The 23472-nt window shown below is 43.6% G+C and overlaps 1 protein-coding gene across 1 annotated transcript in view; it reads right to left on the bottom strand.

The window, feature by feature from the left end:
* Window positions 1-23472, bottom strand: part of LOC139383110 (chloride channel protein 2-like) — a 195282-nt gene that overhangs the window by 85786 nt on the left and 86024 nt on the right. The window lies entirely within an intron of this gene.

Raw genomic sequence — 23472 nt, 5'->3', positions numbered from 1 at the left:
TCCTCTAGTTCACTACTTTAAGGACTGTCACATCAGACACGCCACACTGTCCTAACATTAGTCCTGCTCTGCTCCCCTGTCATATTATTCAGTCTTCTCTCATCTCACCAACGTACTAAACCACACTAATGCTACTTTACTACAGTACAAGATTCTGTCAGATGAAAGAGAGAATTCTGAATTTCTGTATCCCCTCGTCCTCCCTCTTTCTTTTCCTTCTCATCTAAAGCATTATGACTCTCCCCATTTGTCCCTCCACTTTCCTCCTCCTCTATAGTACGGCCTGTGTGTGCCATTGTATAGGGGAACAGGTTGTAATGTTGATGAAATGGGGTGTATATCATTTATACGCAGATAGCACATGTAATGGAATAGGGTCCTTGAAGTGGACGTGTAGCGGTGGATTTGGGACAGAGAGGAGCAGACATAGCAATACATTGAATATTGTGTGGCGCAGGATGGCGACAGAGCAACATGCGTGTTTTTAGCACACTACAGTACACACTCTCCAATCAACACCTTCACAGTCTAACACACAAGCGCACACAGCTTACAAGCAGTGAGAAACACTTTGTGTGTGTTGCATCATCTCGCCCACGGCCCAGCTGTGTTCTAAAATCCCCTTCTGTTCTCTAGTCATCATGTGTGAGATAGTGTTTTGCGAGATGTGTGTGTTTGTCACGGTTTACATAAAAAAATAGTAATTTAGCAGACGCTCTTAGAGCGACTAACAAGAGCAACTAGGGTTAAGTGCCTTGCTCAAGGGCACCGAGATTTTTTATCTAGTCGGCTTGGGGATTCGAACCAGTGACCTTCTTTATATAATTAACCACTAGGCTACCTGCCGCTGTCTGTGTGTGTTTGCATGTGCGAGAGCATGTTCATGCAAACATACAGTACCAATCAAAATTTTGGAAACACCAACTCATTCCAAGATTTTTCTTTATTTTGACTATTTTCTACATTGTAGAATAATAGTGAAGACATCAAACTATGAAATAACACAAGGAATCATGTAGTAACCAAACATAAAAAAAAAAAATCTAAATATATTTTATATTTGAGATTCTTCAAAGAGCCAATCAGTTGTGTTGTGACAAGGTAGGGGGGTACACAGAAGATAGCCCTATTTGGTAAAAATACCAAATCCATATTATGGTAAGAACAGCTCAAATAAGCAAAGAGAAACGACAGTCTATCATTACTTTAAGACATGAAGGTCAGTCAATGCTGAACATTTCAAGAACTTTGAACATTTCAAGTGCAGTCTCAAAAACCATCAAGCACTATGTTGAAGCTGTCTCTCATGAGGACTGCCACAAGAAAGAAAGACCCAGAATTTCCTCTGCTGCAGAGGATAAGTTCATTCGTTACCAGCCTCAGAAATTGCAGTCCAAATAAATGCTTCACATAGTTCAAGTAACAGCCACATCTCAACATCCACTGTTCAGAGGAGACTGCGTGAATCAGGCCTTCATGGTCAACTTGCTGCAAAGAAACAACTACTAAAAGGACACCAATAAGAAGAACAGACTTGCTTGAAACACGAGCAATGGACATTAGACCGGTTCCAGCCCCCGTGTCTTTGTGAGACGCAGAGTTGGTGAACGGATGATTGCCGCATGTGTGGTTCCCACCATGAAGCATGGAGATAGAGGTAGGTGAGATGGTGTTTGCTGGTGACACTGTCAGTGATGTATTTAGAATTCAAGGCACACTTAACCAGCATGGCTACCACAGCATTCTGAAGCGATACGCCATCCCATCTGGTTTGTGCTTAGTGGACAATTTCAAAGATTTCACTTAGTTACAGGTCATACGGAACTCAGTCAATTTAAATAAATAAATTAGGCCTATGGATTTCACGACTGGGAATACAGATATGCATCTGCTGGTCACAGATACCTTTAAAAAAAAAAGTAAGGGCGTGGATCAGAAAACCAGTCAGTATCTGGTCTGACCACCATTTGCCTCATCCAGCATGACACATCTCCTTCATATAGAGTTGATCAGGCTGTTGATTGTGGCCTGTGGTATGTTTTCCCACTGACGTCGGTTACGATGCGAACTGCAGACAGGTCAAGACCCTGGTGAGAACGGTGAGCATGCAGATGAGCTTCCCTGGGGCGGTTTCTGACAGTTTGTGCAGAAATTCTTCGCTTATGCAAACCCACAGTTTCATCAGCTGTCTGGCTCGTCTCAGACCATCCCGCAGGTGAAGAAGCCAGATGTGGAGGTCCTGGGCTGGTGTGGTTACACATGGTCTACTGCTGTGAGGCCGGTTGGATGTAGTGCCAAATTCTCTAAAACAATGTTTGAGGCATCTTATAGCAGAGTAATTCACATTACATTCTCTGTCAACAGCTCTGGTGGACATTCCTGCAGTCAGCATGCCAATTGCACACTCCCTCAAAACTTGAGACATCTGTGGTATTGTGTTGGGTGACAAAACTGCACATTTTAGAGTGGACGTTTATTGTCCTCCGCACAAGGTACACCTGTGTAATGATTATGCTGTTTAATCATCTTCTTGATATGCCACACCTGTCAGCTGGATGGATTATCTTGGCAAAGGAGAAATGCTCACTAACAGTGTGTGTGTTCAAACCAGCAGCAGCTGTAATCTTGTCTGGTCTCTGAGCAGTAATGTTGTTAACTCCGTCTGTGCTGCTATGACTCACTGGTTTTCCTGGGGTACACAGTACACACCTTACAACACTTACCTGTTTCATTCCTTATGGCAGGCAATAACCTGCATGCTATTTCCCTCCATCCCTCTCCTCTTTTTTCCATTCACCCCATCCTGTCTTCCACCATCTCACCACTCTTCAAACCACGGCTTTAACTTTTCTTTCATTACTCTCATCCTTTTTTCATTTTCTACCTTCTATCTCTTCGTATTTGACTTCCTCTCCTTACTGGTATTTTCTTTTCTTTCTCCCTCTTTCCACTTTACTTTTCCATTTCTTCTCTGTCCCTAGTTTCTTTACTTCTCCATCTCCGCTGTCTCCCTTGGACTATCCTTTAGCCTTATTTTTTCACTTTCTCTCTCTCCCCTTCCCTCTTTCTGGCTCTAGCAATAACACCCACATACCTGCTGAGACTAACTTAGGTCGTCTTGGATACAGAATGTGTCCGCTTCCAGCGCCAAGCACTTAATGTCTGAGTGAGAATGAATGAGTGAAGATAAACAAGTGAGAGAAAGGAAACTGTGAACACAGTGAGTAAATGAGTAAGGGCAAAAGGGAAAATAATTCACCAATTGTGAATACGCCGTACCGACAGAATACGGAACATTACCCACCCCAATCAAATTAGCATACTAAAGCAAAAATAACCTACATTAGAAATGTTCCATACGGGGAACGACTTACCACTGGGGAGACAACCAGCTGATGACTTCACACAGGGACGCAACTTTCACTGGGGACAGGGGGACATATCCCAGCCCACATTCTGAAATTGCATTTTTGTCCCCTCTAGTTTGATCATTACAATGCGATACATAAAGCAGCTACGGTGTGCCTTAGGACCATGCGGACGCCTCAGAGCGGTCGTGTAGGCTGTTTGGAGTGTTCAGACAGACCACGCGGACAACATAGAGCGGGCTGACAGGCTGTGTGAAGGCAAAGCTTCTGGAAGGCTAGCTGGACCAGCATGAGAGAGTTGAGCATAATTCAGTGTGTATGAGTTGCGCTCTTTCACAGAGTTGTAATAGAAAGCAGAGCAGGAACTGGCTACTCTTTAGTTGATTGATGTAGCTGGCAAGGTAACTGCAGTTAAACTTAACAGAAAAAACGAAACTAGTGTGTATTTACAGTGCTGAGCTAGTATTCTAACTGACATGTTGGTTAGCTAATGTATGTATGTATTATTATCTAACAGCTGTTGTTTGTATGGACATGTTTTGCAGCTTTTGTTTAGTCCCGTTTCAACAGAAGTAAATGAAAAGTGAACAAATGTAGTTATTATTTTTGCCTCAATCACACTAGAACTGAATCAATAGATGAAACTATTTGCCAAACGATTGAAGACTGATTTGGTACGTTTTTTTAGTGCAACATGGGTTTTTATAAGTCAGTATGGCAATGTAAGGTATTCGATCTGTCAGTTTCCCTAGCTAATTCCTTACTTTTCACACTGACACACTAAACAGCTCTAACGTTACAGGCTTCACTGTCATGGTGTACAGTAGATGTCTGTGTGGGATTTCTTCATCCCGCTCCTGCCTGCACCCGCAGCTTTTCATACCGCACCCGCTGGCTTTCTGTCCAACTTCGACCCAAACCCAACCGCAGGCCTGCAATGTTATTTTAGGAATATGTGACACAGCATATGTGTGTGCAATTAAAAAAATACCTCTACAGCACAATCAGGCCTATGAGATTAATTACAGTGCTTTCGGGAAGTACTCAGACCCCTTAACTTTTTCACATTTTGTTATGTTACAGCCTTATTTTAAAATGGATGAAATACATACAAATCCTCAATCTACACACAATACCCAATAATGATAAAGCGAGAACTTTTTGCAAAAGTATAAAAAACTAAAAACACGATTTACATAAGTATTCAAACACTGCTGACTCTAAATTAAGCTCAGGTGCAACCTGTTTCCATAGATCATACTTGAGATGTTTCTACAACTTGATTGGAGTCCACTTGTGGTAAATTCAATTGATTGGAAATTATTTGGAAAGGCACACACACACACACACACACACACACACACATATATATATAAGGGCCCACAGTTGACAGTGCATGTCAGAGCAAAAACCAAGCCAAAACCAAGCCAGAGCTGGCCGCCTGGCCAAACTGAGCAATTGGGGAGGTGACCAAGAACCTGATGGTCACTCTGACAGAGTACCAGAGTTCCTCTGTGGAGATCGGAGAACCTTCCAGAAGGACAAACATCTCTGCAGTACTCTACCAATCAGGCCTTTTATGGTAGAATGGCCAGACAGAAGCCACTCCTCAGTAAAAGGCATGACAGTCCGCTTGGAGTTTTCCAAAAGGCACCTAAAGGACTCTGACCATGAGAAACAAGACTCTCTGGTCTGATGAAACCAAGATTGAACTCTTTGGCCTGAATGCCGAGCGTCATGTCTGGAGGAAAACCTGGCACCATCCCTATGGTGAAGCATGGTGGTGGCAGCATCATGTTGTGGGGATGTTTTTCAATGGATGGGATTGGGAGACTACCATACAGCCAAGACAACGCAAGAGTGGCTTCGGGACAAGTCTCAATGTCCTTGAGTGGCCCAGCCAGAGCCAGGACTTGAACATCTCTGAAGAGACCTGAAAATTGCTCCGCAGCAACACTCCCCATCCAACCTGACAGAGCTTGAGAGGATATGTAGAGAAGAATGTGAGAAACTCCCAAAAATACATGTGTGCCAAGCTTATAGCTGCCAAACGTGATTCAACAAAGTACAGAGTACACACACATACATATACATATACATATATATATATATATATATATAAAACTCAGCAAAAAAAGAAACGTACTCAATGTCAACTGTGTTTATTTTCAGCAAATTTAATGTGTAAATATTTGTATGAACATAACAAGAATCAACAACTGAGACATTAACTGAACAAGTTCGACAGACGTGATAACAGAAATGGAAGAATGTGTCCTTGAACAAAGGTGTGGGTAAAAATCAAAAGTAACCATCAGTATAGCTGCATTAAGTTCTGCAGTGCATCTCCTCCTCATGGACTGCACCAGATTTGCCAGTTCTTACTGTGAAATGTTACCGCACTCTTACACCAAGGCACCTGCAAGTTCCCGGACATTTCTGGGGGGAATGGCCTAGCCCTTACCCTCCGATCCAACAAGTCCCAGACGTGCTCAATGGGATTGAGATTCGGGCTCTTCGCTGGCCATGGCAGAACACTGACATTCCTGTCTTGTAGGAAATCACGCACAGAACGAGCAGTATGGCTGGTGGCATTGTCATGCTGGAGGGACATATCAGGTCATCTCACAGTACGGACATTGCAATGTTTTGTCCTGGTCACATGTGCAGTCCTCATGCCTCCTTGCAGCATGCCTAAGACACAATCAAGCAGATGAGCAGGGACCCTGGGCATCTTTCTTTTGGTGTTTTTCAGAGTCAGTAGAAATGCCTCTTTAGTGTCCTAAGTTTTCATAACTGTGACCTTAATTGCCTACCGTCTGTTAGCTGTTAGTGTCTTAACGACCGTTCCACAGGTGCATGTTCATTAATTTTTTATGGTTCATTGAACAAGCATGGGAAACAGTGTTTAAACCCTTTTCAATGAAGATCTGTAAAGTTATTTGGATTTTTATGAATTGTCTTTGAAAGACAGGGTCCTGAAAAGGGGGTGTTTCTTTATTTGCTGAAATTATACACAGACACTTGCAAAAGTATTCATCCCCCTTAGCATTTTTCCTATTTTGTTGCATTACAACCTGTCATTTAAATGAATTTAAATGAATCTCCACAGTGGAGGTTGGAGTATCTTTCCACAGGACCACTTTAAGCCGTACAGTCCACAGAGCTGGGCTTTATGGAAGAGTGTCCAGAAAAAAGCAATTTAAAGAAAAAAATAAGCAAACACGTTTGGTGTTCACCAAAAGGCATGTGGGTGACTCACCAAACATATGGAAGAATGTACTGTGGTCAGATGAGACAAGCATTTTGCTTTTTGGCCATCAAGGAAAACGCTATGTCTGCGCAAACCCAACACCTCTCATCACCCCGAGAACACCACCCCCACAGTGAATTATGGTGGTGGCAGCATCATGCTGTGGGGTTGTTTTTCATCGGCAAGGACTGGGAAACTGGTCAGAATTGAAGGATGGCGCTAAATACAGGGAAATTCTTGAGTAAAACCTATTTCAGTCTTCTAGAGAATTAAGACTGGGACGGATGTTCACCTTCCAGCAGGACAATGGCCCTAAGATACTGCTAAAACAACACTCGAGTGGTTTAATAAGGAGAAACATTTAAATGGTTTGGAATGGTCTAGTCAAAGCCCATACCTCAATCCAATTGAGAATCTGTGGTATGACTTAAAGATTGCTGTACACCAGCGGAACCCATCCAGCTTGAAGGAGCTGGAGCAGTTTTGCCTTGTAGAACGGGAAAAAAACCCAGTGGCTAGATGTGCCAAGCTTATAGAGACATACCCCAAGAGACTTACAGCTGTAAAAGGTGGCTCTACAAAGTATTGACTTTGAGAGGGGTGAATAGTTATGCACGCTCAAGTTCAGTTTTTTGGTCTTATTCCTTGTTTGTTTCACAATAAAAAATATTTTTCATCTTCAAAGTGGTAGGCATGTTGTGTAAATCAGATGATACAAACCTTCCAGTGGGTAAGAAGTTTACATACATTAAGTTGACTGTGCCTTTAAACAGCTTGGAAAATTTCAGAAAATTATGTTATGGCTTTAAAAGCTTCTGATAGGCTAATTGACAATTTGAGTCAATTGGAGGTGTACCTGTGGATGTATTTCAAGGCATACCTTCAAAGTCAGTGCCTCTTTGCTTGACATCATGGGAAAATCAAAATAAATCAGCCAAGACCTCAAAAAACATTGTAGACCTCCACAAGTCTGGTTCATCCTTGGGAGCAATTTCTAATTACCATGTTCATCTGTACAAACAATAGTACACAAGTATAAACACCATGGGACCAAGCAGCCGTCATACAGCTCAGGAAGGAGAAGTGTTCTGTCTCCTAGAGATGAACGTACTTTGGTGCGAAAAGTGCAAATCAATCCTAGAACAGCAAAGGACCTTGTGAAGATGCTGGAGAAAACAGGTACAAAAGTATCTATATCCACAGTAAAATGAGTCCTATATCGACATAACCTGAAAGACCACTCAGCAAGGAAGAAGCCACTGCTCCAAAACCGCCATACAAGAGCCAGACTACGGTTTGCAACTGCACATGGGGACAAAGACCGTACTTTTTGGCGAAAAGTTCTCTGGTCTGATGAAACAAAAATAGAAATGTTTGGCCATAATGACCATCCCTACGTTTGGAGGAAAAAGAGGGAGGCTTGCAAGCCGAAGAAGGCCATTCCAACCGTGAAGCACAGGGGTGGCAGCATCATGTTTTGGGGTTGCTTTGCTGCAGGAGGGTCTGGTGCACCCACAAAATAGATGGCATCATGAGGTGGGAAATGATGTGGATATATTGAAGCAACATCTCAAGACATCAGTCAGGAAGTTAAGCTTGGTCGCAAATGGGTCTTCCAAAAGGACAATGACCCAAAGCATACTTCCTAAGTTGTGGCAAAATGGCTTAAGGACAACAAAGTCAATGTATTGGAGTGGCCATCACAAAGCCCAGACTTCAATCCTATAGAACATTTGTGGGCAGAACTGAAAAAGCGTGGGCGAGCAAGGAGGCCTACAAACCTGACTCAGTTACACCAGCTCTGTCAGGAGGAATGGGCCAAAATTCACCCAACCTATTGTGGGAAGCTTGTGGAAGGCTACCCGAAATGTTTGACCCAAGTTAAACAATTTAAAGGCAATGCTACCAAATACTAATTGAGTGCATGTAAACTTCAGACCCACTGGTAATGTGATTAAAAAAATAAAAGCTGAACTAAATCACTCTACTAGTATTCTGACATTTCACATTTTTCAAATAAAGTGGTGATCCTAACTGACCTAAGACAGGGAATTTTTACTAGGATTAAATGTCAGGAATTGTGAAAAACTTAGTTCAAATCTATTTGGCTAAGGTGTATGTAAACTTCCGACTTCAACTGCATGCATACACGCATGCATGCATGCATACACACACCCCAAGTCAAACGTTTTAGAACACCTACTCATTCAAGGGATTTTCTTTATTGTTACTGATAAGGTCCGCCACAGGAATGGAAGACCCAGAGTTCTCTCTGCTGCAGAGGATAAGTTCATTAGAGTTACCAGCCTCAGAAATTGCAGCCCCAACAATTGCTTCAGATTAACAGACATCTCAACATCAACTGTTCAGAGGAGACTGTGTGAATCAGGCACTCATGGCATTGAATTGCTGCAAAGAAACCACTACTAAAGGACAACAATAATAAGAAGAGACTGCTCGGGACAAGGAACATGGGCAATGGACATTAGACCGGTGGAAATTTGTCCTTTAGTCCGATGAGTCCAATCTGAAGACTTTTGCTTCCAACCACCATGTCTTTGTGAGAAGCGGTGTGGGTGAACGGATAATATCTGCAATGTATAGTTTTCTACCGTAAAGCATGGAGGAAGTGGTGTTATGGTATGGGGGTGACACGGTCTGTGATTTATTTAGAATTCAAGGCACACGTAACCAGCATGGCTACCACAGCGATACGCCATCCCATCTGGTTTGCGCTTAGTGGTACTATCATTTGCTTTTCAACAAGAAAATTGACCCAAAAAACCTACAGGCTGTGTAAGGGCTATTTGATCAAGAAGGAGAGTGGTGCATCAGATGACCTGGCCTCCACAATCCCCCGACCTTAACCAAATGAAGATGGTTTGGGATGAGTCGGATCACAGAGTGAAGGAAAAGCAGCCAACAAGTGATCAGCATATGTGGGAACACCTTCAAGACTGTTGGAAAGCATTCCAGTTGAAGCTGGTTGAAAGAATGCCAAGAGTGTGCAAAGCCGTCATTAAGGCAAAGGGTGGCTATTTGAAGAATCTCAAATATAACATTTTATTTGTTTAATACTTTTTTGGTTAGTACATGATTCCATATGTGTTATTTTATAGTTTTGATGTCTTCACTATTATTACACAATTAGAAAATAGTAAAAAATAAAGAAAAACCCTTGAATTAGTAGGTGTTATAAAACTTTTGACCATTAATGTGTGTGTGTGTATATATATATATATATATACATACACACACACACACACACAGTGCCTTGCGAAAGTATTCGGCCCCCTTGAACTTTGCGACCTTTTGCCACATTTCAGCTTCAAACATAAAGATATAAAACTGTATTTTTTTGTGAAGAATCAACAACAAGTGGGACACAATCATGAAGTGGAACGACATTTATTGGATATTTCAAACTTTTTTAACAAATCAAAAACTGAAAAATTGGGAGTGCAAAATTATTCAGCCCCCTAAGTTAATACTTTGTAGCGCCACCTTTTGCTGCGATTACAGCTGTAAGTTGCTTGGGGTATGTCTCTATCAGTTTTGCACATCGAGAGACTGAAATTTTTCCCCATTCCTCCTTGCAAAACAGCTCGAGCTCAGTGAGGTTGGATGGAGAGCATTTGTGAACAGCAGTTTTCAGTTCTTTCCACAGATTCTCGATTGGATTCAGGTCTGGACTTTGACTTGGCCATTCTAACACCTGGATATGTTTATTTTTGAACCATTCCATTGTAGATTTTGCTTTATGTTTTGGATCATTGTCTTGTTGGAAGACAAATCTCCGTCCCAGTCTCAGGTCTTTTGCAGACTTCATCAGGTTTTCTTCCAGAATGGTCCTGTATTTGGCTCCATCCATCTTCCCATCAATTTTAACCACCTTCCCTGTCCCTGCTGAAGAAAAGCAGGGCCAAACCATGATGCTGCCACCACCATGTTTGACAGTGGGGATGGTGTGTTCAGCTGTGTTGCTTTTACGCCAAACATAAAGTTTTGCATTGTTGCCAAAAAGTTCAATTTTGGTTTCATCTGACCAGAGCACCTTCTTCCACATGTTTGGTGTGTCTCCCAGGTGGCTTGTGGCAAACTTTAAACAACACTTTTTATGGATATCTTTAAGAAATGGCTTTCTTCTTGCCACTCTTCCATAAAGGCCAGATTTGTGCAATATACGACTGACTGATTGTTGTCCTATGGACAGAGTCTCCCACCTCAGCTGTAGATCTCTGCAGTTCATTTCAGAGTGATCATGGGCCTCTTGGCTGCATCTCTGATCAGTCTTCACCTTGTATGAGCTGAAAGTTTAGAGGGACGGCCAGGTCTTGGTAGATTTGCAGTGGTCTGATACTCCTTCCATTTCAATATTATCGCTTGCACAGTGCTCCTTGGGATGTTTAAAGCTTGGGAAATCTTTTTGTATCCAAATCCGGCTTTAAACTTCTTCACAACAGTATCTCGGACCTGCCTGGTGTGTTCCTTGTTCTTCATGATGCTCTCTGCGCTTTTAACGGACCTCTGAGACTATCACAGTGCAGGTGCATTTATACGGAGACTTGATTACACACAGGTGGATTGTATTTATCATCATTAGTCATTTAGGTCAACATTGGATCATTCAGAGATCCTCACTGAACTTCTGGAGAGAGTTTGCTGCACTGAAAGTAAAGGGGCTGAATAATTTTGCACGCCCAATTTTTCAGTTTTTGATTTGTTAAAAAAGTTTGAAATATCCAATAAATGTCGTTCCACTTCATGAATGTGTCCCACTTGTTGTTGTTTCTTCACAAAAAAATATAGTTTTATATCTTTATGTTTGAAGCCTGAAATGTGGCAAAAAGGTCGCAAAGTTCAAGGGGGCCGAATACTTTCGCAAGGCACTGTGTATATATATATATATATATATATATATATATATATATATATATATATATATTTGCAAACATTGTGGGGTATTGTGTGTAGATTCAGGGTAAAAAAATGATTTAATTCAATTTAGAATAAGGCTGTAACGTAATAAAATGTGGAAAAAGTCAAGTGGTCTGAATACACTGTATATGGAGGATTTTCTGTTTCTGTGTGTTAATGTACAGTGGGGCAAAAAAGTATTTAGTAAGCCACCAATTGTGCAAGTTCTCCCACTTAAAAAGATGAGAGGCCTGTAATTTTCATCATAGGTACACTTCAACTATGACAGACAAAATGAGATGAAAACAAATCCAGAAAATCACATTGTAGAAATGTTTATGAATTTATTAGCAAATTATGGTGGAAAATAAGTATTTGGTCAATAACAAAAGTTTCTCAATACTTTGTTATATACCCTTTGTTGTCAATGACAGAGGTCAAACGTTTTCTGTAAGTCTTCACAAGGTTTTCACACACTGTTGCTGGTATTTTGGCCCATTCCTCCATGCATATCTCCTCTAGAGCAGTGATGTTTTGGGGCTGTTGCTGGGCGACACGGACTTTCAACTCCCTCCAAAGATTTTCTATGGGGTTGAGATCTGGCTAGGCCACTCCAGGACCTTGAAATGCTTCTTACGAAGCCACTCCTTTGTTGCCCGGGCAGTGTGCTTGGGATCATTGTCATGCTGAAAGACCCAGCCACGTTTCATCTTCAATGCACTTGCTGATGGAAGGAGGTTTTCACTCAAACTCTCACGATACATGGCCACATTCATTCTTTCCTTTACACGGATCAGTCCTCCTGGTCCCTTTGCAGAAGAACAGCCCCAAAGCATGATGTTTCCACCCCCATGCTTCACAGTAGGTATGGTGTTCTTTGGATGCAACTCAGCATTCTTTGTCCTCCAAACTCGACAAGTTGAGTTTTTACCAAAAAGTTATATTTTGGTTTCATCTGACCATATGACATTCTCCCAATCTTCTTCTGGATCATACAAATGCTCTCTAGCAAACTTCAGACGGGCCTGGACATGTACTGGCTTAAGCAGGGGGACACGTCTGGCACTGCAGGATTTGAGTCCCTGGCGGTGTAGTGTGTTACTGATGGTAGGCTTTGTTACTTTGGTCCCAGCTCTCTGCAGGTCATTCACTAGGTCCCCCCGTGTGGTTCTGGGATTTTTGCTCCCCGTTCTTGTGATCATTTTGACCCCACGGGGTGAGATCTTGCGTGGAGCCCCAGATCGAGGGAGATTAGCAGTGGTCTTGTATGTCTTCCATTTCCTAATAATTGCCCCCACAGTTGATTTCTTCAAACCAAGCTGCTTACCTATTGCAGATTCAGTCTTCCCAGCCTGGTGCAGGTCTACAATTTTGTTTCTGGTGTCCTTTGACAGCTCTTTGGTCTTGGCCATAGTAGAGTTTGGAGTGTGACTGTTTGAGGTTGTGGACAGGTGTCTTTTATACTGATAACAAGTTCAAACAGGTGCCATTAATACAGGTAACGAGTGGAGGACAGAGGAGCCTCAAAGAAGAAGTTACAGGTCTGTGAGAGCCAGAAATCTTGCTTGTTTGTTATTGACCAAATACTTATTTTCCACCATAATTTGCAAATAAATTCATAAAAAATCCTACAATGTGATTTTCTGGATTTTTTTTCTCATTTTGTCTGTCATAGTTGAAGTGTACCTATGATGAAAATTACAGGCCTCTCTCATCTTTTTAAGTGGGAGAACTTGCACAATTGGTGGCTGACAAAATACTATTTTGCCACACTTGTGTTATTTTGTTTCCAAACCTTTCCCTTGAACTAAAAAAAAATTAAGGTTGGAACTGGGAAGGAACTTGTTTTGGGAGAGAGTGGAGTTATTGACTAGACTGGTGGGGGTCGGCTGTGCAGGCGGCTCGAGCTGGCTGGTCGGTCTGGCTGAAATTTGATATAGAGGTTGTCTTAATAAAGACAATCAAAGGTGTGTATTTTTTCAAGAGTTGTTCATTGTTGGGCTATTGGTTAAAGGTGCAAGACAATATTGATTATTGAATTATCATTAATCTAGTTCAGTCTTATTAATCACTTAAACATTTAATAATCATCTCTTACCTTGCTTGATGACTGTGGGCATTTGTGCTTACTTTTTGTTCTAAATAGAGACGGCATATTGAATTGTGTAAAAATTCAGGGAATTAGCTTAAGATGCACAAAAGATTTCTGGGGGAGTACCCCCTGCCCCCCGTCAGGTTGTCCCCCACACTTCTAAAACCAAAGTTTCACGTCACGCTGAGCATGGTTACATGCACACAATAATATTATTCTTGTAGATATTTATTTTGAAAGGTTTACATGCTTTGCAAGAAGAACAATGTCCCTAATAATCCTGTTTACATGGACACATCTAAAATCAGGTTACTTGATGGGACTTTTGATAAACGCAGATCATCGCCAATCAAAATAAACTTTCTACCACAGCGTCTATGTTATTTTTGAGAACCCTATTTTATTCTGAGTTGGGACCAAGTTTGTATCTGAAAACTATTTCTAAGATGTATACTTTCAGTTTTTCCAAACTCACTTCACTTGTGCATAAGAGGGAGGCTTGCGCTACCCAGTGCTGGCACATGAGCAGATCAAATACACCACTGGAATGTCGATTAAGCTGTTTACATGCCCTAATAATTTGAAAGACGGCTCAGAAAACCAGGTGTTTTAATCGCTGTATGCTTACTTCGATTTTGACTTACACCAATTAAGATAAGCAGAGTAAGGTGTTTGTTTACATGACTGCCATAATCAGTTTAATATTGAATTATTAGTGTGCATATAAAACATACTCAATGATACTACTCACTGCTGGTTAATGGAGTAATGACACTAACTATCCTCGCTACCTGCTTCTCTACCCCCTTCTCTAGTGGGTGTTTACAACCCTAAAGAGGAATCCCAAAGAAAGAACTTCAGCCATAAGGGAGAATGGCAAGATAGAATAACAACTGATTAAAACACTGAGGTGAAAACTCCTGTTCTGTTCTAGGGCTAGACAGGTGATGAGGACATACGACCTGAAAGCCAAAGCTAACCCCCCGTGGCGGCTCTCATTCTGCTCTAAGTGTGTGTGTTTAGGAAAGCATTAAAAGCAGGTGAAAGCAGAGCTTCCCGGGGAGGTCTGAGCTCAGTGTATGTCAGCAACAATAGCCTGAGCTATTGTCTACTGTCTCTATCAGTCAAGCCATTAGTCTGATGGGTGAATGGGTGTGTGAGCCAGGGTTACCATTTCAGTGTGAGTCTAAGTGGAGAGCGCTAGTCCCAATACCTCTCCATCAATACACACTTTGATAGTTGTCCAACACTGCACACGCACACCATAATCTTCAATGAGGCATCAACTCCATCTCACATCCTGCTAAGAGGACAGCTGGGACCTGTTACTCAGTTCTAGGGGAGGAGGAGGTCGTCCTGTTCAGTTCTATTGGAGGAGGAGGTCGTCCTGTTCAGTTCTAGGGGAGGAGGAGGTCGTCCTGTTCAGTTCTAGGGGAGGAGGAGGTCGTCCTGTTCAGTTCTAGGGGAGGGGGAGGTCGTCCTGTTCAGTACTAGGGGAGGAGGAGGTCGTCCTGTTCAGTACTAGGGGAGGAGGTCGTCGTCCTGTTCAGTACTAGGGGAGGAGGAGGTCGTCCTGTTCAGTACTAGGGGAGGAGGAGGTCGTCCTGTTCAGTACTAGGGAAGGAGGAGGTCGTCCTGTTCAGTACTAGGGGAGGAGGAGGTCGTCCTGTTCAGTTCTAGGACCTGGATTTTGTGCTGCTCAGGAACAACTCCTGACCAGTGTTGGAATAATTTACTTGAAAAAGTAATGTTACATATTACTCATTACATTTAAAAGTAACAAATTACTTTACAATGTTACTACATTGTGTGGAAAGTAACAAGTTATATTATTTTGCGTTACTTTTATGAAAAAACATTTCTAAATCTCACCACTTGTTTGACTCCCGAGGGGTGCAGCAGTGTAAGGCACTACATCACAGTGTCACGGCATCACTACGGCCTGGGGTTCGATCCCTGTGTCATAACCGACCGGGAGTCCCATAGGGCGATGCACAATTGGCCCAGCGTCGCCCTGGTTAGGGGGTGTTTGGCCAGGGGGGCTTTACTTGGCTCATGATGCTTTAGCGACTCCTTGGGGCGGCAGCGTAGCCTAGTGGTTAGAGCGTTAGACTAGTAACTGGAAGGTTGCAAATTCAAACCCCCGAGCTGACAAGGTACTAATCTGTCGTTCTGCCCCTGAACAGGCAGTTAACCCACTGTTCCTAGGCTGTCATTGAAAATAAGAATTTGTTCTTAACTGAATTGCCTAGTTAATAAAGGTACACATTTAATTGTGGCGGGCCTGGCACATGAAGGCTGACTTCGGTCGTCAGTTGAACTGTGTTTTCTTGGACACATTGGTGCAGCTGGCTTCGGGTTAAGCGAGCGGGTGTTAAGAAGCGTGATTTGGCGGGTCATGTTTTGGAGGACGCATGACTTGACCTTCGCTTCTCCCGAGCCTGTTGGGGAGTTGCAGCGCTGAGACAAGATTGTAATTACGAAAGTGCAGAAAAAAAGTGGGTAACATAAACCAAAAAAACTAAACAAAAAGGTTTGATCACTGTGCAGTGACACTGCTCAAAAAAATAAAGGGAACACTTAAACAACACAATGTAACTCCAAGTCAATCACACTTCTGTGAAATCAAACTGTCCACTTAGGAAGCAACACTGATTGACAATAAATTTCACATGCTGTTGTGCAAATGGAATAGACAACAGGTGGAAATTATAGGCAATTAGCAAGACACCCCCAATAAAGGAGTGGTTCTGCAGGTGGTGACCACAGACCAATTCTCAGTTCCTATGCTTCCTTGCTGATGTTTTGGTCACTTTTGAATGCTGGCGGTGCTTTCACTCTAGTGGTAGCATGAGACGGAGTCTACAACCCACACAAGTGGCTCAGGTAGTGCAGCTCATCCAGGATGGCACATCAACGCGAGCTGTGGCAAGAAGGTTTGCTCTGTCTGTCAGCGTAGTGTCCAGAGCATGGAGGCGCTACCAGGAGACAGGCCAGTACATCAGGAGACGTGGAGGAGGCCGTAGGAGGGCAACAACCCAGAAGCAGGACCGCTACCTCCGCCTTTGTGCAAGGAGGAGCAGGAGGAGCACTGCCAGAGCCCTGCAAAATGATCTCTAGCAGGCCACAAATATGCATGTGTCTGCTCAAACGGTCAGAAACAGACTCCATGACGGTGATATGAGGGCCCGACGTCCACAGGTGGGGGTTGTGTTTACTGCCCAACACCGTGAAGGACGTTTGGCATTTGCCAGAGAACACCAAGATTGGCAAATTCGCCACTGGTGCCCTGTGCTCTTCACAGATGAAAGCAGGTTCACACTGAGCACACGTGACAGAGTCTGGAGACGCCGTGGAGAACGTTCTGCTGCCTGCAACATCCTCCAGCATGACCTGTTTGGCGGTGGGTCAGTCATGGTGTGGGGTGGCATTTCTTTGGGGGGGCCGCACAGCCCTCCATGTGCTCGCCAGAGTTAGCTTGACTGCCATTAGGTACCGAGATGAGATCCTCAGACCCCTTGTGAGACGATATGCTGGAGCGGTTGGCCCTGGGTTCCTCCTAATGCAAGACAATGCTAGACCTCATGTGGCTGGAGTGTGTCAGCAGTTCCTGCAAGAGGAAGGCATTGATGCTATGGACTGGCCTACCCGTTCCCCAGAACTGAATCCAATTGAGCACATCTGGGACAACATGTCTCGCTCCATCCACCAACGCCACGTTGCGCCACAGACTGTCCAGGAGTTGGCGGATGCTTTAGTCCAGGTCTGGGAGGAGATCCCTCAGGAGACCATCCTCCACCTCATCAGGAGCATGCCCAGGCGTTGTAGGGAGGTCATACAGGCACGTGGAGGCCACACACACTACTGAGCCTCATTTTGACTTGATTTAAGGACATTACATCAAAGTTGGATCAGCCTGTAGTGTGGTTTTCCACTTTAATTTTGAGTGTGACTCCAAATCCAGACCTCCATGGGTTGATACATTTGATTTCCATTGATAATTTGTGTGATTTTGTTGTCAGCACATTCAACTATGTAAAGAAAAATGTATTTAATAAGAATATTTCATTCATTCAGATCTAGGATGTGTTATTTTAGTGTTCCCTTTATTTTTTTGAGCAGTGTATGTGTTGCTTAATTAGCCATAAATACTGTACATCAAACATCTGTACAGATTTCCTTCTTGTCATTCAAAATATTTTTTCCTCTAGCCACCAGTTCTGGTTATAGACCGCATGTACACGGACCCATAGAGATGTACAGAGGGCACATTTACCACTAGTCCTCCATGGTCTTTGCTATCACAGAAGAGATCAATGCAACGATCAGAGGTGCCCCCTTTATACACTTCTATGAACAGCATCTAACATGACATTTCTCCTAACATCCTTTCTCTACTTGCTTGAGAACTAAATGAGGAAACAAGTCAAGATCAGATCGTGGAAACGCGCCCGGTAGAGATATGATTCTAAAAATAATGCACAGGTTCTTTACTTATAAAAAAGTAATCTGATTATGAAACACATTACAAAAATAACACGTTACGTAATCAGATTACATTTACAACACTGCGTCTGAACCAGTACGCAAAGGCCCACTATGCTACTATGTTTTTTTAAATCACAATATTGATAATGTTAGTGCAGTGATGGTGGTTAGTGAGGGCAATGATTGTGATGATGGTTAGTGAGGGCAATTATGATGATGATGAGGACAAAATGAAGATGATAATGAGAACAATGACGATGCTCATCACATGTCCCTTCCCCTTACAGTAACTGAAACCTCTCGCCGGAGGTGAAACATTAAAACAACAGTCAACTGACTGTAGAAGGCCAGATGGTGCCATTGATGATCACAATGAGGATTCATTACCATAAGTGGGAGAGTGTAAATGTGTGTGCATGAGCTAGAGAACGTGACGAGATGAAGAGAAAGGAAGGTGGGGAGAGAATATTAAGAGTGTGTGTGTGACGCCCCTCCCACTCTGTCTGATGAGTTCTTCCACTTTGCTCTTGTTTTCCTTAAATATGATGTCGGTGGGCGGAGCCGGGAAGGTCGTCAACGAAATGTGACACACCTTGGCTCGGGTGTGTCCTGGGGTTTAAATAATAATTTCTGTCATCAAGTCTGGTTCATCATTGGGAGCAATTTTCAAATGCCTGAAGGTACCGCGTTCATCTGTACAAACAATAGTATGCAAGTATAAACACCATGGGACCACGCAGCCGTCATACCACTCAGGAAGGAGACGCATTCGTTCTCCTAGAGATGAACGTACTTTTGTGCGAAAGGTGCAAATCAATCCCAGAACAACAGCCAAAGACCTTGTAAAGACGCTGGAGGAAACAGGTACAAAAGTATCTACATCCACAGTAAAACGAGTCCTATATCGACATAACCCGAAAGGCTGCTCAGTAAGGAAGAAGCCATTGCTCCAAAACCATCATAAAAAAGACAGACTACGGTTTGCAACTGCACATCGGGACAAAGACCGTACTTTTCGGAGAAATCCTCTGTCCCTCTAGTCTAATGAAACAAAAATAGACCTGTTTGGCCATAATGACCATCGTTTGGAGGAAAAAGGGAGAGGCTTGCAAGCTGAAGAACACCATCCCAACCGTGAAGCACGCGGGTGGCAGCATCAAGTTGTGGGGGTGCTTTACTGCAGGAGGGACTGGTGCACTTCACAAAATAGATGGCATCATGAGGCAGGACAATTATGTGGATATATTGAAGCAACATCTCAAGACATCAGTCAAGAAGTTAAAGCTTGGTCGCGAATGGGTCTTCCAAATGGACAATGACCCCAAGCACACTTCCAAAGTTATGGCAAAATGGCTTAAGGACAACAAAGTAAAGGTATTGGAGTGGCCATCACAAAGCCCTGACCTCAATCCCATAGAAATTTGTGTGCAGAACTGAAAAAACGTGAGCGAGCAAGGAGGCCTACATACCTGACTCAGTTATATCAGCTCTGTCAGGTGGAATGGGACAAAATTCACACAACTTATTGTGGAAAGCTTGTGGAAGGGTACCCGAAATGTTTGTCCCAAGGTAAACAATTTAAAGGCAATGCTACAAAATACTAATTGAGTGTATGTAAACTTCTGACCCACGGGGAATTTGATGAAATAAATAAAAGCTGAAATAAATCATTCTTTTGACTATTATTCTGACATTTCACATTATTTAAATAAAGTGGTGATCCTAACTGACTTAAGACAGGACATTTTTACGAGGATTAAATGTCAAGAATTGTGAAAAACGGAGTTTAAATGTATTTGGCTAAGGTGTATGTAAACTTCCGACTTTAACTGTAGTTTACTTATTGGGGGCTCACCTTAGATCAAAGGTTGGTTTCTAGACATATTTGGTGTATAGTATTTTTTGCATTATGATGTCAAAAAAAGGTATTGGTAGGTAAAGGTATGTTGGGTATTGAAGGCCAATCTGATAGTGGTATACTTGTAAGTCCCACTGGGGCAGCATTGTTTGAGGCGACACTACAGACCCGGGTTCGATCCCGCCAGGGAAATCCATGAGGTGGTGCACAAGTGGCCCATCGTCATCCAGGTTAAAATCAAATCAAATGTTATTTGTCACATACACATGGTTAGCAGATGTTAATGCGAGTGTAGCGAAATGCTTGTGCTTCTAGTTCCGACAATGCAGTAATAACCAACAAGTAATCTAACTAACAATTCCAAAACTACTGTCTTATACACAGTGTAAGGGGATAAAGAATATGTACATAAGGATATATGAATGAGTGATGGTACAGAGCAGCATAGGCAAGATACAGTAGATGATATCGAGTACAGTATATACATATGAGATGAGTATGTAAACAAAGTGGCATAGTTAAAGTGGATAGTGATACATGTATTACATAAGGATACAGTCGATGATATAGAGTACAGTATATACGTATGCATGTGAGATTAATAATGTAGGGTAAGTAACATTATATAAGGTAGCATTGTTTAAAGTGGCTAGTGATATATTTACATCATTTCCTATCAATTCCCATTATTAAAGTGGCTGGAGTTGAGTCAGTGTCAGTGTGTTGGCAGCAGCCACTCAATGTTAGTGGTGGCTGTTTAACAGTCTGATGGCCTTGAGATAGAAGCTGTTTTTCAGTCTCTCGGTCCCAGCTTTGATGCACCTGTACTGACCTCGCCTTCTGGATGATAGCGGGGTGAACAGGCAGTGGCTCGGGTGGTTGATGTCCTTGATGATCTTTATGGCCTTCCTGTAACATCGGGTGGTGTAGGTGTCCTGGAGGGCAGGTAGTTTGCCCCCGGTGATGCGTTGTGCAGACCTCACTACCCTCTGGAGAGCCTTACGGTTGAGGGCGGAGCAGTTGCCGTACCAGGCGGTGATACAGCCCGACAGGATGCTCTCGATTGTGCATCTGTAGAAGTTTGTGAGTGCTTTTGGTGACAAGCCAAATTTCTTCAGCCTCCTGAGGTTGAAGAGGCGCTGCTGCGCCTTCTTCACGATGCTGTCTGTGTGAGTGGACCAATTCAGTTTGTCTGTGATGTGTATGCCGAGGAACTTAAAACTTGCTACCCTCTCCACTACTGTTCCATCGATGTGGATAGGGGGGTGTTCCCTCTGCTGTTTCCTGAAGTCCACAATCATCTCCTTAGTTTTGTTGACGTTGAGTGTGAGGTTATTTTCCTGACACCACACTCCGAGGGCCCTCACCTCCTCCCTGTAGGCCGTCTCGTCATTGTTGGTAATCAAGCCTACCACTGTTGTGTCGTCTGCAAACTTGATGATTGAGTTGGAGGCGTGCGTGGCCACGCAGTCGTGGGTGAACAGGGAGTACAGGAGAGGGCTCAGAACGCACCCTTGTGGGGCCCCAGTGTTGAGGATCAGCGGGGAGGAGATGTTGTTGCCTACCCTCACCACCTGGGGGCGGCCCGTCAGGAAGTCCAGTACCCAGTTGCACAGGGCGGGGTCGAGACCCAGGGTCTCGAGCTTGATGACGAGCTTGGAGGGTACTATGGTGTTGAATGCCGAGCTGTAGTCGATGAACAGCATTCTCACATAGGTATTCCTCTTGTCCAGATGGGTTAGGGCAGTGTGCAGTGTGGTTGAGATTGCATCGTCTGTGGACCTATTTGGGCGGTAAGCAAATTGGAGTGGGTCTAGGGTGTCAGGTAGGGTGGAGGTGATATGGTCCTTGACTAGTCTCTCAAAGCACTTCATGATGACGGATGTGAGTGCTACGGGGCGGTAGTCGTTTAGCTCAGTTACCTTAGCTTTCTTGGGAACAGGAACAATGGTGGCCCTCTTGAAGCATGTGGGAACAGCAGACTGGTATAGGGATTGATTGAATATGTCCGTAAACACACCGGCCAGCTGGTCTGCGCATGCTCTGAGGGCGCGGCTGGGGATGCCGTCTGGGGATGCAGCCTTGCGAGGGTTAACACGTTTAAATGTTTTACTCACCTCGGCTGCAGTGAAGGAGAGGCCGCATGTTTTCGTTGCAGGCCGTGTCAGTGGCACTGTATTGTCCTCAAAGCGGGCAAAAAAGTTATTTAGTCTGCCTAGGAACAAGACATCCTGTTCCGTGACTGGGCTGGATTTCTTCCTGTAGTCCGTGATTGACTGTAGACCCTGCCACATGCCTCTTGTGTCTGAGCCGTTGAATTGAGATTCTACTTTGTCTCTGTACTGACGCTTAGCTTGTTTGATAGCCTTGCGGAGGGAATAGCTGCACTGTTTGTATTCGGTCATGTTACCAGACACATTGCCCTGATTAAAAGCAGTGGTTCGCGCTTTCAGTTCCACACGAATGCTGCCATCAATCCACGGTTTCTGGTTAGGGAATGCTTTAATCGTTGCTATGGGAACGACATCTTCAACGCACGTTCTAATGAACTCGCACACCGAATCAGCGTATTCGTCAATATTGTTATCTGACGCAATACGAAACATGTCCCAGTCCACGTGATGGAAGCAGTCTTGGAGTGTGGAGTCAGCTTGGTCGGACCAGCGTTGGACAGACCTCAGCGTGGGAGCCTCTTGTTTTAGTTTCTGTCTGTAGGCAGGGATCAACAAAATGGAGTCGGGGGGCGGGGCAGGGCCTTATATGCGTCGCGGAAGTTAGAGTAACAATGATCCAAGGTATTTCCACCCCTGGTTGCGCAATCGATATGCTGATCAAATTTAGGGAGTCTTGTTTTCAGATTAGCCTTGTTAAAATCCCCAGCTACAATGAATGCAGCCTCCGGATAAATCGTTTCCAGTTTGCAGAGAGTTAAATAAAGTTTGTTCAGAGCCATCGATGTGTCTGCTTGGGGGGGGATATATACGGCTGTGATTATAATCGAAGAGAATTCTCTTGGTAGATTATGCGGTCTACATTTGATTGTGAGGAATTCTAAATCAGGTGAACAGAAGGATTTGAGTTCCTGTATGTTTCTTTCATCACACCATGTCACGTTAGCCATAAGGCATACGCCCCCGCCCCTCTTCTTACCAGAAAGATGTTTGTTTCTGTCGGCGCGATGCGTGGAGAAACCCGTTGGCTGCACCGCCTCGGATAGCGTCTCTCCAGTGAGCCATGTTTCCGTGAAGCAAAGAACGTTGCAGTCTCTGATATCCCTCTGGAATGCTACCCTTGCTCGGATTTCATCAACCTTGTTGTCAAGAGACTGGACATTGGCAAGAAGAATGCTAGGGAGTGGTGCACGGTGTGCCCGTCTCCGGAGTCTGACCAGAAGACCGCCTCGTTTCCCTCTTTTTCGGAGTCGTTTTTTTGGGTCGCTGCATGGAATCCACTCAGTTGTCCTGTTTGTAAAGCAGAACACAGGATCCGCGTCGCG

This window comes from Oncorhynchus clarkii, chromosome 24 (assembly GCF_045791955.1).
Source record: "Oncorhynchus clarkii lewisi isolate Uvic-CL-2024 chromosome 24, UVic_Ocla_1.0, whole genome shotgun sequence".
In the NCBI taxonomy this organism is placed as follows: Eukaryota; Metazoa; Chordata; class Actinopteri; order Salmoniformes; family Salmonidae; genus Oncorhynchus; species Oncorhynchus clarkii.
The sequence above is the reverse complement of the archived record's forward strand: the minus strand, read 5'-3'. Positions and strand labels throughout refer to the sequence as shown.